The 14,310-nt window shown below is 33.7% G+C and overlaps 1 non-coding gene across 1 annotated transcript; it reads right to left on the reverse strand.

Annotated features, from left to right (window-relative positions):
* Positions 1-13,743: 13,743 nt before the first annotated feature.
* On the reverse strand, positions 13,744-13,850 carry LOC139879112 (small nucleolar RNA R71). The gene has a single exon (XR_011769966.1). It is a non-coding gene; the product is annotated as a small nucleolar RNA R71 (small nucleolar RNA).
* Positions 13,851-14,310: the final 460 nt, after the last annotated feature.

A 14,310-nucleotide genomic window follows, 5' to 3' on the forward strand; every position in this document is an offset into this window, starting at 1 on the left:
CTTCTCTTATTGGTAGGAAGTGTGCTGATTTGGTGAGACGATCAACTATTACCCAAATAGTATCAAAACCACTTGCAGTCCTTGGCAATTTAGTGATGAAATCCATGGTAATGTTTTCCCATTTCCATTCCGGGATTTCGGGTTGTTGAAGTAGACCTGATGGTTTCTGATGCTCAGCTTTGATCTTAGAACACGTCAAACATTCTCCTACGTATTTAGCAACATCGGCTTTCATACCCGGCCACCAAAAATGTTTCTTGAGATCCTTGTACATCTTCCCCGTTCCAGGATGTATTGAGTATCTGGTTTTATGAGCTTCTCTAAGTACCATTTCTCTCATATCTCCAAATTTTGGTACCCAAATCCTTTCAGCCCTATACCGGGTTCCGTCTTCCCGAATATTAAGATGCTTCTCTGATCCTTTGGGTATTTCATCCTTTAAATTTCCCTCTTTTAAAACTCCTTGTTGCGCCTTCTTTATTTGAGTAGTAATGTTATTATGAATCATTATATTCATAGATTTTACTCGAATGGGTTCTCTGTCCTTCCTGCTCAAGGCATCGGCTACCACATTTGCCTTCCCCGGGTGGTAACGAATCTCAAAGTCGTAATCGTTCAATAATTTAATCCACCTACGCTGCCTCATATTCAGTTCTTTCTGATTAAATATGTGTTGAAGACTTTTGTGGTCGGTATATATAATACTTTTGACCCCATATAAGTAGTGCCTCCAAGTCTTTAATGCAAAAACAACCGCGCCTAATTCCAAATCATGCGTCGTATAATTTTGTTCGTGAATCTTCAATTGTCTAGACGCATAAGCAATCACCTTCGTTCGTTGCATTAATACACAACCGAGACCTTGCTTTGATGCATCACAATAAATCACAAAATCATCATTCCCTTCAGGCAATGACAATATAGGTGCCGTAGTTAGCTTTTTCTTCAATAACTGAAACGCTTTCTCTTGTTCATCATTCCATTCAAATTTCTTCCCTTTATGCGTTAATGCAGTCAAGGGTTTTGCTATTCTGGAAAAGTCTTGGATGAACCTTCTGTAGTAACCAGCTAGTCCTAAAAACTGGCGTATGTGTTTCGGAGTTTTCGGGATTTCCCACTTTTCAACAGTTTCTATCTTTGCCGGATCCACCTTAATACCTTCTTTGTTCACTATGTGACCGAGGAATTGAACTTCTTCCAACCAAAATGCACACTTTGAAAACTTAGCGTACAATTCTTCCTTCCTCAATACTTCTAACACCTTTCTCAAATGTTCACCGTGTTCTTGGTCATTCTTTGAGTAAATAAGTATGTCATCAATGAAAACAATGACAAACTTGTCAAGGTATGGTCCACACACTCGGTTCATAAGGTCCATGAACACAGCTGGTGCATTAGTTAAACCAAACGGCATGACCATAAACTCGTAATGACCGTAACGTGTTCTGAAAGCAGTCTTTGGAATATCATCTTCTTTCACCCGCATTTGATGATACCCGGAACGTAAGTCAATCTTTGAATAAACAGAAGAGCCTTGTAGTTGATCAAATAAGTCGTCGATTCTCGGTAGTGGGTAGCGGTTCTTGATGGTAAGTTTGTTCAACTCTCGGTAGTCGATACACAACCTGAATGTACCATCTTTCTTCTTGACAAACAAAACAGGAGCTCCCCACGGTGATGTGCTTGGTCGAATGAAACCACACTCTAAAAGTTCTTGTAATTGGCTTTGCAGTTCTTTCATCTCGCTGGGTGCGAGTCTGTAAGGAGCACGAGCTATTGGTGCAGCTCCTGGTACAAGATCTATTTGAAATTCAACGGATCGATGTGGGGGTAATCCCGGTAATTCTTTCAGAAATACATCGGGAAATTCTTTTGCAATGGGAACATCATTGATGCTCTTTTCTTCAGTTTGTACTTTCTCGACGTGTGCTAGAACAGCATAGCAACCTTTTCTTATTAGTTTTTGTGCCTTCAAATTACTAATAAGATGTAGCTTCGTGTTGCCCTTTTCTCCGTACACCATTAAGGGTTTTCCTTTTTCTCGTATAATGCGAATTGCATTTTTGTAACAAACGATCTCCGCTTTCACTTCTTTCAACCAGTCCATACAGATTATCACATCAAAACTCCCTAACTCTACTGGTATCAAATCAATCTTAAATGTTTCGCTAACCAGTTTAATTTCTCGATTCCGACATATATTATCTGCTGAAATTAATTTACCATTTGCTAATTCGAGTAAAAATTTACTATCCAAAGGCATCAATGGACATCTTAATTTAGCACAAAAATCTCTACTCATATAGCTTCTATCCGCACCTGAATCAAATAAAACGTAAGCAGATTTATTGTCAATAAGAAACGTACCCGTAACAAGCTCCGGGTCTTCCTGTGCCTCTACCGCATTAATATTGAAAACTCTTCCACGACCTTGTCCATTCGTGTTCTCCTGGTTCGGGCAATTTCTAATAATGTGGCCTGGTTTTCCACATTTATAACAAACTACATTGGCATAACTTGCTCCGACACTACTTGCTCCGCCATTACTCGTTCCGACACCATTTGTTCCTTTCGTTCTATTAACCCCTGGTCCGTAGACCTCACACTTCACCGCGCTATGACCATTTCTTTTACACTTGTTGCAAAATTTGGTGCAGAACCCCGAGTGATTCTTTTCACACCTTTGGCATAGCTGCTTCTGATTGTTGTTGTTGTTGCGGTTATTATTGTTGTTGGGATGATTGTTGTAGTTGCTGTTGTTGTTGTTGTTGTTGTTGTTATTGTTGGGCCGTTTGTTGTAGTTGCGATTGATGTTGCGATTGTTGGGATAATTGTTGCGATTATTGTTGTAATTGCTGTTGTTGTTGTATTGGTGATTCTTATCACCGTTTTCCTCCCACTTTCTTTTGACTTGCTTCACATTGGCCTCTTCAGCAGTCTGTTCTTTAATTCTTTCTTCAATCTGGTTCACTAGTTTGTGAGCCATTCTACATGCCTGTTGTATGGAGCCGGGCTCGTGTGAACTTATATCTTCTTGGATTCTTTCCGGTAATCCTTTCACAAACGCGTCGATCTTCTCTTCCTCATCTTCGAATGCTCCCGGACACAATAGGCACAATTCTGTGAATCGTCTTTCGTACGTGGTAATATCAAATCCTTGGGTTCGTAACCCTCTAAGTTCTGTCTTGAGCTTATTGACCTCGGTTCTGGGACGGTACTTCTCGTTCATCAAGTGCTTGAATGCTGACCACGGTAGTGCGTACGCATCATCTTGTCCCACTTGCTCTAGATAGGTATTCCACCATGTTAACGCAGAACCTGTGAAGGTATGCGTAGCGTACTTCACTTTGTCCTCTTCAGTACACTTACTTATGGCAAACACCGATTCAACCTTCTCGGTCCACCGTTTCAATCCGATCGGTCCTTCGGTTCCATCAAATTCCAAAGGTTTGCAGGCAGTGAATTCTTTGTAGGTGCATCCTACACGATTTCCTGTACTGCTAGATCCAAGGTTATTGTTGGTATGTAGCGCAGCCTGTACTGCGGCTATGTTTGAAGCTAGAAAAGTACGGAATTCCTCTTCATTCATATTCACGGTGTGTCGAGTAGTCGGTGCCATTTCCTTCAAAATAGTTAAATGGAACAAGTTAATCATACAGAATATTAAGAGTAGTTAATAGTATTTCGTAGCATAATATGAACTCATTTATAAAAGCTTTTTCTTCATATTAGCGTTTTATAAGTTTAAATTCGGGTAGTACCTACCCGTTAAGTTCATACTTAGTAGCTAATATACAATTCAACTACTACAATTCTATATGAAAAACTGATTGTAATAATATTTCGCGTTCAAACTTTTATACAATATTTTACAAACTTACAATACCGCTTATTTTACATAAAGCATGAAATATAGCACACAATAACTTTGATACAAGATAGTTGTGAAGACAATTCTAGCTAGTACACAAGTCGTTCGGCAAAGGCAATAAAGACACGTAATTCATACGTCCAGAAACAAGTCATGCATTCTGGTTTTACTAGGACTACTTCCCATCCTTGGTCTTGTGCAACATAACCGTTATGGCCATTGATAAGACAGCGTGTTGTAACGTCATCAAAGGGACGAGGGTTACGTAATGTCCAACAATCCCGTAATAATCTAAAAACCTCATTTCTTACCCCAATTACCGACTCCGTCACTTGTGGAAACGTTTTGTTTAATAGTTGTAGCCCGATGTTCTTGTTCTCACTTTGGTGAGAAGTGAACATTACTAATCCGTAAGCATAACATGCTTCTTTATGTTGCATGTTAGCCGCTTTTTCTAAATCACGAAGTCCAATATTCGGATATATTGAGTCAAAATAATTTCTTAACCCGTTGCGTAAAATAGCATTTAGGTTCCCCGCAATATATGCGTCAAAGTAAACACATCGTAACTTATGGGTTTCCCAATGTGATATCCCCCATCTTTCAAACGAAAGTCTCTTATAAACCAAGACATTCTTGGAACGTTCTTCGAATGTCTTACAAACTGATCTCGCCTTAAATAGTTGTGCCGAAGAATTCTGGCCGACTCTAGACAAGATTTCATCAATCATGTCTCCGGGTAGGTCTCTTAAAATATTGGGTTGTCTATCCATTTTGTGTTTTTAAACTGTAAAATAGACAAGAGTTAGTTTCATAAAAAAAAATACTTATTAATACAAGCAATTTTTACATATATCATAAAGCATAAGAACACTATATTACATATATTACACCACACGAATACAACTATCTTATTCCGACTCGCTCGTTTCTTCTTCTTCGGTTTTGGTTCGTTTTGCCAAGTTTCTAGGGATATATGATGTTCCCCTAATACGAGCCGTCGTTGTCCACATTGGTTTAGAAAAACCTGGTGGTTTAGAGGTTCCCGGGTCATTGTTACAACTTAAGGACTTCGGGGGTTGACGATACATATAAAGTTCATCGGGGTTGGAATTAGATTTCTCTATTTTTATGCCCTTTCCCTTATTATTTTCTTTTGCCTTTTTAAATTCAGTTGGGGTAATTTCTATAACATCATCGGAATTCTCGTCGGAATCCGATTCATCGGAGAATTGGTAATCCTCCCAATATTTTGCTTCCTTGGCGAAAACACCATTGACCATAATTAACTTTGGTCGGTTGGTTGAGGATTTTCTTTTACTTAACCGTTTTATTATTTCCCCCACCGGTTCTATTTCTTCATCCGGTTCCGATTCTTCTTCCGGTTCCGATTCTTCTTCCGGTTCCGACTCTTCTTCCGGTTCCTCTTCGGGAACTTGTGAATCAGTCCACAAATCATTCCAATTTACATTTGACTCTTCATTATTATTAGGTGAGTCAATGGGACTTGTTCTAGAGGTAGACATCTATCACATAATATCAAACACGTTAAGAGATTAATATATCACATAATATTCATATGTTAAAAATATATAGTTTCCAACAAAAATGTTAAGCAATCATTTTTAAAGAAAACACGGTCGAAGTCCAGACTCACTAATGCATCCTAACAAACTCGATAAGACACACTAATGCAAATTTTCTGGTTCTCTAAGACCAACGCTCGGATACCAACTGAAATGTCCCGTTCTTATTGATTAAAAACGTTCCATATTAATTGATTTCGTTGCGAGGTTTTGACCTCTATATGAGACGTTTTTAAAAGACTGCATTCATTTTTAAAACAAACCATAACCTTTATTTCATAAATAAAGGTTTAAAAAGCTTTACGTAGATTATCAAATAATGATAATCTAAAATATCCTGTTTACACACGACCATTACATAATGGTTTACAATACAAATATGTTACATCGAAATCAGTTTCTTGAATGCAGTTTTTACACAATATCATACAAACATGGACTCCAAATCTTGTCCTTATTTTAGTATGCAACAGCGGAAGCTCTTAATATTCACCTGAGAATAAACATGCTTTAAACGTCAACAAAAATGTTGGTGAGTTATAGGTTTAACCTATATATATCAAATCGTAACAATAGACCACAAGATTTCATATTTCAATACACATCCCATACATAGAGATAAAAATCATTCATATGGTGAACACCTGGTAACCGACAATAACAAGATGCATATATAAGAATATCCCCATCATTCCGGGACACCCTTCGGATATGATATAAATTTCGAAGTACTAAAGCATCCGGTACTTTGGATGGGGTTTGTTAGGCCCAATAGATCTATCTTTAGGATTCGCGTCAATTAGGGTGTCTGTTCCCTAATTCTTAGATTACCAGACTTAATAAAAAGGGGCATATTCGATTTCGATAATTCAACCATAGAATGTAGTTTCACGTACTTGTGTCTATTTTGTAAATCATTTATAAAACCTGCATGTATTCTCATCCCAAAAATATTAGATTTTAAAAGTGGGACTATAACTCACTTTCACAGATTTTTACTTCGTCGGGAAGTAAGACTTGGCCACTGGTTGATTCACGAACCTATAACAATATATACATATATATCAAGGTATGTTCAAAATATATTTACAACACTTTTAATATATTTTGATGTTTTAAGTTTATTAAGTCAGCTGTCCTCGTTAGTAACCTATAACTAGTTGTCCACAGTTAGATATACAGAAATAAATCGATAAATATTATCTTGAATCAATCCACGACCCAGTGTATACGTATCTCAGTATTGATCACAACTCAAACTATACATATTTTGGAATCAACCTCAACCCTGTATAGCTAACTCCAACATTCACATATAGAGTGTCTATGGTTGTTCCGAAATATATATAGATGTGTCGACATGATAGGTCGAAACATTGTATACGTGTCTATGGTATCTCAAGATTACATAATATACAATACAAGTTGATTAAGTTATGATTGGAATATATTTGTTACCAATTTTCACGTAGCTAAAATGAGAAAAATTATCCAATCTTGTTTTACCCATAACTTCTTCATTTTAAATCCGTTTTGAGTGAATCAAATTGCTATGGTTTCATATTGAACTCTATTTTATGAATCTAAACAGAAAAAGTATAGGTTTATAGTCGGAAAAATAAGTTACAAGTCGTTTTTGTAAAGGTAGTCATTTCAGTCGAAAGAACGACGTCTAGATGACCATTTTAGAAAACATACTTCCACTTTGAGTTTAACCATAATTTTTGGATATAGTTTCATGTTCATAATAAAAATCATTTTCTCAGAATAACAACTTTTAAATCAAAGTTTATCATAGTTTTTAATTAACTAACCCAAAACAGCCCGCGGTGTTACTACGACGGCGTAAATCCGGTTTTACGGTGTTTTTCGTGTTTCCAGGTTTTAAATCATTAAGTTAGCATATCATATAGATATAGAACATGTGTTTAGTTTATTTTAAAAGTCAAGTTAGAAGGATTAACTTTTGTTTGCGAACAAGTTTAGAATTAACTAAACTATGTTCTAGTGATTACAAGTTTAAACCTTCGAATAAGATAGCTTTATATGTATGAATCGAATGATGTTATGAACATCATTACTACCTTAAGTTCCTTGGATAAACCTACTGGAAAATAGAAAAATGGATCTAGCTTCAATGGATCCTTGGATGGCTCGAAGTTCTTGAAGCAGAATCATGACACGAAAACAAGTTCAAGTAAGATCATCACTTAAAATAAGATTGTTATAGTTATAGAAATTGAACCAAAGTTTGAATATGATTATTACTTTGTATTAGAATGATAACCTACTGTAAGAAACAAAGATTTCTTGAGGTTGGATGATCACCTTACAAGATTGGAAGTGAGCTAGCAAACTTGAAAGTATTCTTGATTTTATGAAACTAGAACTTTTGGAATTTATGAAGAACACTTAGAACTTGAAGATAGAACTTGAGAGAGATCAATTAGATGAAGAAAATTGAAGAATGAAAGTGTTTGTAGGTGTTTTTGGTCGTTGGTGTATGGATTAGATATAAAGGATATGTTATTTTGTTTTCATGTAAATAAGTCATGAATGATTACTCATATTTTTGTAATTTTATGAGATATTTCATGCTAGTTGCCAAATGATGGTTCCCACATGTGTTAGGTGACTCACATGGGCTGCTAAGAGCTGATCATTGGAGTGTATATACCAATAGTACATACATCTAAAAGCTGTGTATTGTACGAGTACGAATACGGGTGCATACGAGTAGAATTGTTGATGAAACTGAACGAGGATGTAATTGTAAGCATTTTTGTTAAGTAGAAGTATTTTGATAAGTGTATTGAAGTCTTTCAAAAGTGTATAAATACATATTAAAACACTACATGTATATACATTTTAACTGAGTCGTTAAGTCATCGTTAGTCGTTACATGTAAGTGTTGTTTTGAAACTTTTAGGTTAACGATCTTGTTAAATGTTGTTAACCCAATGTTTATAATATCAAATGAGATTTTAAATTATTATATTATCATGATATTATCATGTATGAATATCTCTTAATATGATATATATACATTAAATGTCTTTACAACGATAATCGTTACATATATGTCTCGTTTAAAAATCATTAAGTTAGTAGTCTTGTTTTTACATATGTAGTTCATTGTTAATATACTTAATGATATGTTTACTTATCATAGTATCATGTTAACTATATATATATATATCCATATATATGTCATCATATAGTTTTTACAAGTTTTAACGTTCGTGAATCACCGGTCAACTTGGGTGGTCAATTGTCTATATGAAACATATTTCAATTAATCAAGTCTTAACAAGTTTGATTGCTTAACATGTTGGAAACATTTAATCATGTAAATATCAATCTCAATTAATATATATAAACATGGAAAAGTTCGGGTCACTACATTAGCTCCCCCTAGAACTAAGCTCGCCCTTAAAGCAAAACTCCCCCTTAAATTGTGCACGTTGGGAAATTATATATATTAAAACACAACAAACATACATTTTATTCAAAGCAAGCATGAAACATAGTGATGCATATATGAAAATATGCATGGAAGACACATAAATTGGAAGCATAAGTAGGCATTCTTCAAATTTCCTTAACCTATTTCTTGAAGTGAATATAGTGATGAGTGTCTCTTATAATTCCTTCTAGCTTGTTTAGATGTCGTCCGATTTTTAGAACATTTATTTGAATGACACTGATTTGTCCTGAGGTGGCAAGGAGGTTAAAGTTTGGAGGGTTATCAAGAGAAGGTTCAACAAATGGTCTGGTTGAAGCTCTGCAAATCGGGTATGACGAGACTTGAGCAGCGTGGTGATAGGAGGTCGTCAATTTGAGATGTGCAAAGAGTTTAGTTAAGTGGAGACCATAAGTTAGTTTCAAGAGTGGTTCTTGAGCTGCCTGTTGCATTCTAGATGCCATCAGAAATGCAATGTTTACCTTAAGTGAGTGTATGAGTGATAATGCTAAAAACGAACATATATTTCATAGCATTATTCCTCAAGAAAGACAAGCTTTTAGTTGCAATTGTTCTATTTACAAGTTATATTCGTTTAAATAATAAAAGGTGAAGACAAAAGACAGACTCGACGAATTGAAGACGCAAACGACCAAAAAGCTCAAAAGTACAAAATACAATCAAAGAGGTTCCAATTATTGATAAGAAACGTTTCGAAATTACAAGAGTACAAGATTCAAAACGCAAAGTACAAGGTATTAAATTGTACGCAAGGACGTTCGAAAATCCGGAACCGGGACATGAGTCAACTCTCAACGCTCGACGCAACGGACTAAAAATTACGAGTCAACTATGCACATAAATATAATATAATATTTAAATAATTCTTAAAATTATTTATATATTATATTTATATTAAAAATCCGTCGGCAAACAAAGAGCCAAAGCTGGGTGAGCTGTAAAATCAAACTCCGCGAGTTGCGGAGTTTGAAGAAGGAAAATGTCGCGAGTCGCGGAGATCACCTGGACGAAAATTCCTATAAAAGGCAACGCATTCTGATCGTAAAAATATAAAAATATCCATTAATCTATCTCTCTCTCTCAATATATACGTAATATATATATATATATATATATATTTATATTTTAATTTTAATTTTAATTTTAAATCCTAATAATAAGGGTATGTTAGCGAATGTTATAAGGGTATAAATTGAAATTCTGTCCGTGTAACGCTACGCTATTTTTAATCATTGTAAGTTATGTTCAACCTTTTTAATTTAATGTCTCGTAGCTAAGTTATTATTATGCTTATTTAAAACGAAGTAATCATGATGTTGGGCTAATTACTAAAATTGGGTAATTGGGCTTTGTACCATAAATGGGGTTTGGACAAAAGAACGACACTTGTGGAAATTAGACTATGGGCTATTAATGGGCTTTATATTTGTTTAACTAAATGATAGTTTGTTAATTTTAACATAAATATTTACAATTGGACGTCCCTATAAATAACCATATACACTTGATCGGACACGATGGGCGGGATATTTATATGTACGAATAATCGTTCAGTTAACTGGACACGGGAATGGATTAATAGTCACTAGAATTATTAAAACAGGGGTGAAATTATGTACAAGGACACTTGGCATAATTGTTAACAAAGTATTAAAACCTTGGGTTACATGCAGTCGATAACCTGGTGTAATTATTAAACAAAGTATTAAAATTTTATTACAGTTTAAGTCCCCAATTAGTTGGAATATTTAACTTCGGGTATAAGGATAATTTGACGAGGATACTCGCACTTTATATTTATGACTGATGGACTGTTATGGACAAAAACCAGACGGACATATTAAATAATCCAGGACAAAGGACAATTAACCCATGGACATAAAACTAAAATCAACACGTCAAACATCATGATTACGGAAGTTTAAATAAGCATAATTATTTTATTTCATATTTAATTTCCTTTATTTTATATTTAATTGCACTTCTAATTATCGCACTTTTATTTATTGTTATTGTATTTAATTGCACTTTTAATTATCGTACTTTTTAATTATCGCAAGTTTATTTTATCGCACTTTTATTTATCGCAATTTCATTATCGTTATTTACTTTACGCTTTAAATTAAGTATTTTATTTATTTAATATTTTACATTTTGTTTTAACTGCAACTAAAGTTTTAAAATCGACAAACCGGTCATTAAACGGTAAACCCCCCCCCCCCTTTATAATAATAATAATATTACTTATATATATATATATATATATATATATATATATATATATATATATATATTTGTATTTTTATAAAATAAAACTAATATAACGTTAAGCTTTGTTAAAAGATTCCATGTGGAACGAACCGGACTTACTAAAAACTACACTACTGTACGATTAGGTACACTACCTATAAGTGTTGTAGCAAGGTTTAAGTATATCCATTGTATAAATAAATAAATATCTTGTGTAAAATTGTATCGTATTTAATAGTATTTCCTTGTAAAATATAAGCTATTTTATATACACCTCGCATAACATCAAGTATTTTTGGCGCCGCTGTCGGGGAACTCAATTTCTTGCTTAAACGCCGAAAGCACAACGCTAATATAATATAAAAAAAAAATTTATTTTTAGTTTACTTTTATAAAAAATACGCTTTTGTAAAAATACGTTTTAAATATTCGAAAACATAAAAAGAAAATATAAATATAAATATTTTTAAGAGATTGTTAAATATTTAAGTTTTATAAAGTTTCTTTATTTTTATTTTATAAAAATATAAGTTTTATTTAAATATTTTGTTTTTATTTAAAACATAAAATCAAAAACCGAAAAAAAAATATATATAAATCTAGTTTTAAGATTTTTATTTATAAAATTATAAAGTATTTCTATTTTTATTTTAGTTTTTAAATATAAGTTTTTATTATATAAATATTTTTATTAAAACAGAAAATATAAAACATAAAAAAAAAACACAAAAACGCGTCGAATTTAAATCAGCCTTTCATCTGAAATTTTGAATCCCGCGACTCGCGGTGTTTATTGCCACGTGGTACCGCAACTCGCGGAGTTCTCCCTGACGCGCCTGACAGAACCCTAATCAGCATTTATTACGGAGTAATTATTATTATTAATTTTTAATTAAACCCTAATTAGTTTTGTTAATTTATTATTAAGTTTAGTTTATTTATTTAATTTGTATATTTAGGTAAATTAGTTTAATTAAAATATAAAATTAATAGTTTTATAAAATAAATAATATAAAAATAATATTTTTATAAAAATTGTACTTTTTACCACTTTTAGTATATTTTTATATTTTGTCCCTTTTTAATTGTTTTAGCGTAATATTTGTATTTTTCGCTCATATTTAGTTTTAATCCATAGTTTTTGCCATAGTTATTTTTTATTTCTAGATTTTTAGGCTTTGCCGTAAAATCCCTTAAGTGCTTTTTCTTTAGACTAAGATTTAGGTGCTTTAGAATTTTGAGACTCCGTTTTTATATTTTAGTACCTTTTTAAGATATTGCCACTTGGGATATAGTTTTACTTGTAAGTTTTAATATTTTTAGAAGCCTTTTACCTATGTATCAATTATCATTCCAATTAGTAATCTCAATTTACGATTATAATTTTAAGTTAGTGATAGTAATAAGGTTAGGTTAGTCGAGTGTTTTTAAGTTTTATAGTCATTCTCTTTTTCTTTCTTATTTTTCGACGCCTTTTATTTTTCGATCTTTTCTTTTTCTTTCTTATTTTTCGACGCGCTCTTTTTCTTTCTTATTTCTCGCCATCCTAGTTTTTAGGACATAGATTTTTATTCTGCTTCTTATCTAAATTTCTTAAAATTACGAAAATTTATTTTAAGTGGTTAAATTGATAGACATCAAAATTTTCTGGTTCGTAGTAATAGTTGGATTTGTACATGGACCGAGTTATTGGAGCCAAACAGTACTCAATTATATTGAGACCAAACGAATCCTGCCTCTCTGCTGCATCTTTTGGCTATTCGAAATGTGGGCAAAATCAGAAAAGTCTATTAATTGGATAACTTATATAATTTTTCTTTCCTTTTAAAAACTAATAGGATATTCAGTGAATGCACCGAGCAAGACGTTCACCACCTTTTGTACGTTCACCACCTGTAACTAGATCAAGACATCTAGCAAATATTACCGCCGTTGATTTTCCTTTAGAATCGTCATCCAGTCGACCAAGTACTCCAATTCAAATTTTCGATAATTCATTTTTTGAAACCGACCTCACAATTGAGAATCCGAAGAATATTCAGGGACGATTCATAGATCCTGAACCATTAATCTTTCCTCCGGAACCACCAATCATTCAAACAGAGATTGTTGAGGAACGAACCATTAAATCAGAATCCTCTAGTGATTCAGATTCAACAAATTCAATTATGGGAAATCTGGAACCTTTAAGTATGGAAGACCGAATGAGAGCTAAACGCACTGGCCAAGGTCACGCAATTACTCATCCAGACATCAATGCGCCAGATTATGAAATCAAAGGACAAATTCTACACATGGTGACTAATCAATGCCAATTTAGTGGTGCGCCGAAGGAAGATCCAAACGAACATCTTCGTACCTTTAATAGGATCTGCACACTATTTAAAATAAGAGAAGTTGAGGATGAACAGATATATCTCATGTTATTTCCCTGGACTTTAAAGGGAGAAGCCAAAGATTGGTTGGAATCGTTACCTGCAGGGGCGATTGATACATGGGACATTTTAGTTGAAAAATTTCTTAAACAATTCTTTCCGGCATCTAAAGCCGTAAGACTTCAAGGAGAAATTGTTACGTTTACACAGAAACCAAATGAAACTCTATATGAGGCATGGACAAGATTTGGAAAGTTATTAAGAGGATGTCCGCAACATGGTTTAGACACCTGTCAAATAGTACAAATATTCTACCAAGGATGCGACATCACTACAAGGAAAGACATCGATATAGCAGCTGGTGATTCTATTATGAAGAAAACCAGAACTGATGCTTACAAAATTATTGATAACACTGCTTCACACTCACATGAGTGGCATCAAGAAAAAGATATCGTTAGATCATCTAAAGCAGCTAGAGCCAATTCTAGCCATGACTTAGATTCCATTTCTGCAAAGATAGATGCTGTCGAGAGACGAATGGAAAAGATGACTAAAGATATCCACTCAATACGAATTAGTTGTGAGCAGTGTGGAGGGCCACATTTGACAAAAGATTGTCTCAGTATTGAATTAACAATGGAACAAAGAGAGAATATTTCATACATAAACCAAAGGCCTGAAAATAATTATCAGAATAATTATCAACCGCCAAGACCGATCTACAATCAAAACCAGAATTAT

Source organism: Rutidosis leptorrhynchoides, chromosome 11 (assembly GCF_046630445.1).
Source record: "Rutidosis leptorrhynchoides isolate AG116_Rl617_1_P2 chromosome 11, CSIRO_AGI_Rlap_v1, whole genome shotgun sequence".
Classification (NCBI taxonomy): domain Eukaryota; kingdom Viridiplantae; phylum Streptophyta; class Magnoliopsida; order Asterales; family Asteraceae; genus Rutidosis; species Rutidosis leptorrhynchoides.